The sequence below is a fragment of the Pelecanus crispus genome, chromosome 2 (genome assembly GCF_030463565.1).
Source record: "Pelecanus crispus isolate bPelCri1 chromosome 2, bPelCri1.pri, whole genome shotgun sequence".
NCBI lineage: Eukaryota > Metazoa > Chordata > Aves > Pelecaniformes > Pelecanidae > Pelecanus > Pelecanus crispus.
In genome coordinates, this window is record NC_134644.1 from 35,736,040 (window position 1) to 35,744,791 (window position 8,752).

Sequence of the window (8,752 nt, forward strand, 5' to 3'; positions counted from 1 at the left end):
CAGCTGAGCAGAGAGCACGGCACCTCGGTGCTGGTGGCAAGTGCTTGGTTCGTGTCTCTTCAGCTCTGTCCCCACTGCTCTGCCAGGGGCAGGGACCCCAGCGCCACCTCCTCCCAAACCCTCACTTTCCTTGGATGTTTCTCACTGAGACACCAAGCAGGCGTGACCCTATTAAGATATTAGGAGATTGTAGCTCAGAGTTGTATGGCCACAAGTCATTGCTAACACACACTGAGCAGACTAGGAAAAACCAGTCGAGTTTTCCATGTAAAAACCTTGAACCGATACAATAGAAACCATAAAATGGGTATGCGTGTTGCTCAGGGTCATACAGAAATGTTTTCTGCTTTTTTGTTTGTTTGGCTTTCCTGCTCTGGGCGTCTATAATATTGCCCAAACTATTGGGATGAAGCAGTAACATTTTTCTTATTAAATTGGGATCCTAAGGGGAAAACTCTTCTCATAAATTTTTGAGGTGAAAACAACTGCATGGATGGCTATAACTGAGGGAGAGACTTAAGCCCTTAACTGCTGACTGATAGTTTATAAAAAAATAGAGTTTGGCAGGGAAAAGTATGATTATGAGAAAGCTTAATCCACTGTCAAGTATTTTATTGCATTTCAGAATCAAATTGCAGGCTCCAAGCTATTTTAAATAATAAACAGAGGAATATAACAGAGAGATCCTATAAACAAGGCAAAATGTAATGCCACTCATGATAACTTTAGGAAGGCACTCTGATACTACAGCAGTGAAGGTAGATTTATTTCATAGGAAGAAAAAGGAAAAGACACTAGATATATATGTATTTTTATGAATGGTTTTCTTTTCCTGTCAAAAAAAATAGACTGATTGACAGTCTAAAATGAAACTACAGTAATGTTGATATTTTAAACGCAAAAAAAAAGAATGCAGATTCCTCAATCTGGTGTTAATTTCCCGTTTTATGTAATAAAAATGTCAAGAGTGACGCTAAAGAAAAGTAGTATTGAGTCTAACTTAACTTTTGCATCTGTGCCTTCTCTGGTGCTTTAAGATTGCTTTTTAACTTTTTTAACAAACAAGGAGAAAGGTAGAAGTCTGGATTAAGACACAAACTGAATATTTCCAATAATCTGCACTATTAGCTTGATTTGTAAAGGATGTATTTCTATAGCTCCAATAAAAAGTTCTTTAAAATAAATTCTAAACCAATGCATATTGATTTAATCTTCCTTGAAATTCAAGCTATAATACAATATATACCTGTAGGAATTGAAATTAACAAAAAACAGAGTTGCAATTAACTTCACAATGTTTAAAGTATATATTATATATTTATAGAAACACATGACACCAACTTACTGTCTTACATTTTCCCACATTTTCAAGCATGAGTGCAACAGCTACATCTGACAAAACTTGGTCTCTTTGCAAGTACTCCTGGCTAATGGGTCAAAGTATACTTCCTTGGGCAGATCTGCAAGGGCACGACTTAAAGAGGTGACCACTGACCCACATCTTTATCAGCAGGTCATGATGATAGCAAACCACATGGTTGCAGTCTATGATATTTCCTTTCTTTAATGAATAGGAGGAAGTTTAAGATCCCAGAAGATACCTGGAGGTGGGATGGTATTTCTTAAAAAAAAAAAAAAAAAAGAACACTTTTAACTTTTTTTTCTTACAACTTAATCCTGCAACAGGTTATGTATTAACCTGGGAATAACAGACGCAAACTGCTCCTGACACCAGTGCTCTCCATATCAGCAAGGTGCAGGTTCTGATGTTTGCGTTGTTCACTTTGCATCAGGATAGTAAAAGGGAAGGGTGATATCTGACAGGACTTAAATCAATAGCAGATCTCTTATGTCAATAACACTGTGCTTTCATCAGGTTAAGAAACTCAGTTCAGGAAGGTAGCCAACTTAGGGACAGCTCATCCCGGTTTCCTTTGCGCTATTTTGTCACCAGTGTCAGAAGAGCCCTTTGTGCCTCCAGCCAGGACACATGGGTTGTTCACATCTAAGCTGAGTAGCACAGACCTGTCATTTTGTCATTGCAGGAAAGGCAACAGCAGTGTGCCATGAGTAAGGCTGTCTCCCCTCCTCAGGAGCCGGTTGACTTGTTTCAGGTGGACATGTGCTGTCTGGGTAACCAGGAGAACACGGCTTCAGAGCAAAACATGAAAGACACCAGCTTGCCAGTACAGATGCACTCATGAACTTCCTATGGATGCCGTATTTACATCCCACAAAGCTATCACACATTTAAGTCTTCACATGACAGATTAGCACACCATGAAAAATATTAACTATCCCAAATATATTGCCCAGCACTTCTGTTTTATAACATATCCCAACTCTTAGTCCACAGTCACAGTCCTTTTCTTAGGCAGTGGTAGGAGATCTGTGGTGCATTTCTTCTAGTGGACTCATAGCCATGAAAGTTACATTCAGCTGTTACTTTTTCAACACGTAATAACTCTGATAGTTAAGGAAAAGCAAACTATTAAAACATTAAAAAGCCAGATTCATCCAACATCATTCTAATGTTACTCTAAATGCCATTTATAAAACTGGACTTATGCCATAATGAATCAGGCCTCAAAGCTATGCACTGTAAACAGATGGTTGTAACCGAATATAAGCTTTCATTCACACAAAGGGATCTGTTGCTGTTTGTGGGTTGCGGCATCAGTAAAGCTCTGAGAATAAATTAGGGGCCTACAGTATATTTATTCTATGGGCCCTATTCTCTTGACAATTGCTTTAAATGCTTTATGAGAAATAAGCACTGAATGTACAGAATGGAAGGCTTTTATCCACAAAGCTTCAATTTCAGACACACCAAAAAACTGCTGATTTTGCCTGTGGATTCAGTAGGTCCAAAGAACTCCACATGTACCTTTAACTCCATTCAAAGTAGGATTATTAGTTATGCTGCAGGAGCAACCAAGATCCTCTTTGCTCACCCATTGTGCCGTGGGCAACACAAGCCCCAAACAAAAAAACAGTCCCCACCCCAGGCATCCATCGAAGTCAGGATGATCTGTTTGGGATGCCGTGGACAGGAGGAGCATTAGTTTGGGGGCATTTGGTGGGCGTCCCAGAGTGACAGGGTGGGAATCCACTCTCCATCATTTGGGTAGGGCCACCCAGACAGGCACAGAGGCGTGCAGAGCAGCGGGGGGGCAGGAGGGTAGAGGGCCGGGTAGGACCCACACAGCCAAAACCCCCCCGGCTGGATCTCTCTGCCCTGTCATTCTTTCCTCCCCACTTTCTGTAGCAGCTGGTTCATAAAGCAGGAGGGGGATGAGAGTGGCATAACAGTGCCAGGGGCCAGGACCAGCAAGAGCCAGATCAGGAGGAGCCCCACAGGGGAATCCCGGGCCCAGCTCAGGATTTGGGCACTGCGACCAGTGCCCCATCATCATGGCCCTTCTGCTCAGCAGCAGCAGCGCCCACACAAGTCAGCCACTGCCCTCTCTATTAGTGTTTCATACTCCTCTTTGCCTCTTTTTCTGCATTTTATACACTCTGAGGAGAATGAATTAGGATGCCTAACTCATATGCCTTCTATAGGAGAGCCGGCTTGTGCGCTAGAGACTGGTCGTGTGCCAGGACTTCTCCTTACAGAAAAGCAAGCTCTTCCTTTATGCTTATGCCTTGGGTTTGTGTAGGAGTCTTTGATAATATTAAAGTACAGGCTTTTTTTCAGTTTCATCCAACGGTTTTAGGTCTCAGGAGTACTACTCCTCTTCCCTATCAAGGGGATCCCTCCTCCACACATGAACTGGTCAGCTATTCATACAAATACTGTTTATTCTTCTGTTTTTGAATTATGCCTATTAAAGAATTTGCTTTGCTGTGAGAGCGGCATCCCTGGGATTTGGAACTGGCCACATGCCACCGTTTCCACATGGAGCTACTCTCAGCCTTTCCATCGTGGCTTTGTGCTTCTACAGACTTCACAGGTATCGTTACTTACTTATTTCCTCTTTTTTTGATGTGCATCTGAAACTAGGCATCTGATTGTGCCTTTCAGACTTTAAAACAAGTTTAAAAAGCATGAGTCGTGGATCCGATGAAGTCTGGTTGCTCTCCATCCACCAGAAGCCTCTCCATCTTTCCCTGATAACCCCAGCACCCTTCTCATGTCCCTGTTTATTTGGTTGGCAGACCAGAGGTTGAAGCAATGCATGGCCAATTGGCAGGTTCGTGTGCCAACAGGACAGCAACAGCCAGCTTTTAGAAGGGTAAGGGAATGCTGTTGTTTCCATGTCTTGTGTCCCCAGGTACCATTTTATTCCATCCCAAACCAGGATAAATCTTAGAACTGTAGGTTGCTGTCATCTTTCAGAAGTTATTAAAGGCAAGTGGCCAGCTGAAAAATGATGTGATTGTGCAAATCTCTCTTTCTCCTGCTTTTTTTTTATAGTTATTTTTTAGAAAACCACAATAAAAGTTAAATCAGCAGTTCTTAAGCTTTTTTTTTGTGGTTGATTTGGGCAAACAATGGTGCCCATCCACTTTGCAGCTGTCACTGCGTTTATATGTCCCCATGAAAAAACAGTCAAAATCACAGCTGAAAATGGAGTTGGGGAGGAGAGGTCCCATATGAGCAATAGTCTGCCAGTAAAGCCTATCAAAAGGGTGCTGCTGCTGTTGCTGTGTAGTATTATTGTTCTACCAAGGTTGAATATCAGACTTATATGACTGCTTTTTTCTTGAAATACTACTTGGGTAACTAGTAACGTATCTCACTGGAAGCAAACTTCATATGTCATATCCTTCCATGCTATGACTTATAGAAATCATCCCCACTTTTCCTCAAGGGAGGAGAAAAGGTGTGGATCCAAAGAATGTCAGCAAGAAAAACATCAAGTAATTACAGTACACTCAACGCCATGAAACAGAGGCCTTGAAACAAAATAGGCAATGAGGTTCCAAAAAACTCAACTGGGAAATTAGGTACACTTCCCTAATTTCAATGTTTAGACCTATTAATTGTAATTTATTTTTAAAATAATAAGTATTCTATCAGGAAGCCTAATTTCATTTTGTTAGACCTTTATACTTCTACCTTTTCAGCCATTTTGGTTTTTTTCTTTTTTCACAAATGTGAAGACAGTGGAGCTGTATAAGCAGGAGGAAAAGAAAAGTTCAGTGTTGTGACAATTGCTCAAATAGTTGTTTTGGTTGAGTGATCTATTAAAGTAGAAGTGTCTGCAGGACATCATAAATTGCACAATGACAAACTGTACTTCCTACGTGGTGTATGACTTTAGTTTTCTAGTTTGGTTTATTACACTCTAAATAATTATCTTGATCTGGGTTGATTTGTTTATTCACTTGCATCTGAAGAAAAAAACAACCCAGTTTTGCAATAGTTAAATAGAGCAATTGTGCCATCCAGTGGCTAGCTAGGTTAACTCATTTCTTCTCCCTCCCCATGGTCACTTGGTATTTCTTGTTTCTTATCCAAAAAATATGCAATTATTGTAATGTGCAATGTTCATTCCATTGCTGCATCCCACTAATATATGTAATAAAAATGTAAATTCTATTCACACTTTTTCCCTAATATCCTACTTAAGGCCAAAAGAGAAGAAAGATGTATTATATATCCTTCTGGATCAATTAGAGATAAGTTACAGGTTACTACACATCCTATCATCAGATGTTGTGGACCATTGACAAGAGTGAGCTAAGAAAAACATAGCTCTTGACTCAGCTTGTCTACTGTGCCCATGGACCACGGCAGAACCTTTGATGAAGTGTTCCCACTATAACTTTTTGTAATAACAACCATAATTGAGTTTATAAATTCATTCATGAAGCAACTCTGTGACTGTTTCAAAGGAAGAGTCAGAGGGGGCAGACAATATGGCAAAATAATCCTACAGTATGATTACATTCTTATATGATCAGTCTCACTCATTTCGCCACCATAATTTCTAAAGCAATTCTCTGGAGCACAAGGTGAGATCTGGTCTTTGTTGCCTGAGTCTGTACTGAGTAGAATGGGAACTGTGGCCATGAGTCATGACTTGAGAAGGTCTCCTCATTTCCAAACCAAAGTCTACTGTGATCACTTCCGAGTCAGAAGGACCTTCCTGATTGCAATGTTTTGCTGGTGAATCACAAGCCTGTTTTGGGGGAAAGCCTCATTGGGCAAATTAACTTTCCAGCATCCATGTGAAGCCTCCGATTTGGACAAAAGCAACACATGGGAAAGAAAAAACCAAGCAGAAGGTGCTCAGTAGAGGGGAAATACAAGGGAAGAAGCTCAGACATCTATAAAGCTACACAGTTCCTACAGTGTTGAAGAAAGGAAAAGGATTCTGATGGACTATTCTGGCTCCTTTTCCTACTCCTGTGTTTTGAGACCTTCCATTGCCCTGAAACAATAACCTTGTGCAGATGAAGTCACACAGCCCAAGGACTGTCACCTGGAGAAAAATTGCATCATTAAAATAGAGTGGGGCCTCATGCTGTGGGTATAGCTCATGAAAGGAAATCTCACAGTCCCAGCGTACAGTTACAGCTTGGTTCTCATATAAGAGCCCTGCGCTCTCATGTCCCTGGCAGCGAAGAGGAGGGGAATGCCCAGCTGCCTGTCTCTTAACAGATGACTATCTGTTTATTTTCCCTTGGGTTTAATTGCAGCTTTTCAGCTTTTTGGGCTCTGTGCGCAGTTCAGCTGTGGAGTCCTTCCAGGAGTGGCATAAACATGTGTTGTGACCCCTCTAGCACCCTACTCCAGGTACAGCAGCCAATCCAGCCCCCGTTCTGGCGTGTCCTCCCCGTCTCCCTTCTCCACTACATTCCCAACATAGTTGTGACTCACTATATCTCAATGTGATTCCTCGAGGATTAAGTATTTCCCAACGTATTTTCTTGAACACAAACAGCAACTTCCCCTATGCCAAGAAGGACTTCCAGGGAAATCTCTGTGTAATTGTGTCCTGCCTTTCAGGGACATGAATCACTGCGCATCAGTGCCTTACGTACTCCACCATGCTGTGATATGAGAGACTAGTTAACACGCTGATAATCCTTTTGCTAGAGACACAGGAAGGCTCTCCCACATGGAAACTCTGATCAAAACAAAATTGTACCTTGGCCTGAAGTTTAGAAGGTGGCTAGGGATTTAGAGAATGTCTTGATTCCTAGAGGGCCAATCTAAGAGGAACTTAAAACAGATTTTCTCCTGGCAAAACCCCAGCATTTTCAAGGCTTTTTAAAAACGAGGCAGCAAAATCACTGGTCACTTTTGAAAGTGAGTTGTTTGAAATACTTTGTCCCTGATGCACACAGCTCACATTTACAAAACAGTCTGTTCACACCATATCTCCACACCTGGGAAGAACATTCATACTATTATTTTTATGTTAGGTATCACCAGTTCTTCAAAAGGCGGGAGTCAAGGGGGGAGACTTTATATATAATATAAACTATATTACATATAGGTTATTTATATTATGCTATGCTATGTAATGCTATGTTGTATCATATTGTATTATGTTATGCTATGTTTACTATATTATTTATAATATATACAAATCTATTTTCAGAATAGAGATGAATAACAGCTGAATGCAGTTCTCTGCTAGTTGATTTCTTTCTTTTCTAAGTTGTTATAAAAAACTAATGCATTTAAAAAAAAAAAACCACAAAAAAAAACCCCAAAAAACAAAGCCTAGCATCAAGAGGTCAGGAGGGTTGGAGAAGCAAGAGCTTCCCAAACCAAATTTTTCTCACCTCCTCAATGGCAAAACTCTAAGGAGACCAAATGACAATTTTCAATATTTGTGGAAAAAAAAATCCTCCCCAAGAGCAAGACCCAGCCCCCCAAGGCAGATTAAGAATTCACTGTTCTGTGGCCCTTTGAAGAAGGAAAGTGCTGACAGTCGTCACTATTTCACTCCCACTGAGCGTGTGTCTGCCAGGCAGACCTCTGCCACCCGTTCTGCATGGATCCCATTTATCAAATCCAGCTGAAGTTGGGGCCAGGTGTGGATATAGATTTGTGGCTGAGATCAGCATTGCTGCAATGACCATGGTTCAGATCAAAGGAGAAAAATGTTCAGTTTGAGCCCTCTTGAAGAAACATTACTGAATTTTTACTGAAGAATTTATACAGAATAGATGACCTAATGTGGTCTGGGAAAGCTTAACAGTTTCTTACAGCCTAAATGAGTATTTTATGGGTTTATAGTAAATTGCAGTCCTCATATTTAGCACTGAGAAGAAAGCAGTATTAGTGCTTTAACACAGCTAATATTCTTGCCATGTAGTTAATAATGAGCCAAATGAAGAGAAGTGCTGGTAGGGATATTTTTCCATTCTCACCATATTGCTAGGAGTGTTAGCACAGCTTTTAGAGTCAAACAAGAGCAGGAAGGAGATAAGGCCATGATCATTAGCTAGAGGAAGTCTTCCTCTCAGAGGCTGTTACAGTAGCTTTCCAATTTGCATGAACTCCTGAGCATTAGACTTGGTGGGGGAGATTTTTTCAAAGGCATATAAGGGGTTCTGGAGTTTTCAAAACTTCCCCATGATATCTATTAGAAATTCAAAGCCGGTCCCTCAGTGACACTTAGTGGTTTTCAAAACCTTAGTCCTTCATCCTGGAGCAGCTCATTCATCTAAGTTCCTTCACTGTGGTGAAGCCCCAGTGATGTCAAAGCAGCTGTGGTGAGACTTTTGCTACTTTTCACAGGAACACGCCGCCTACATCCCAGAAACCCAGTGCTTTTCACCACAA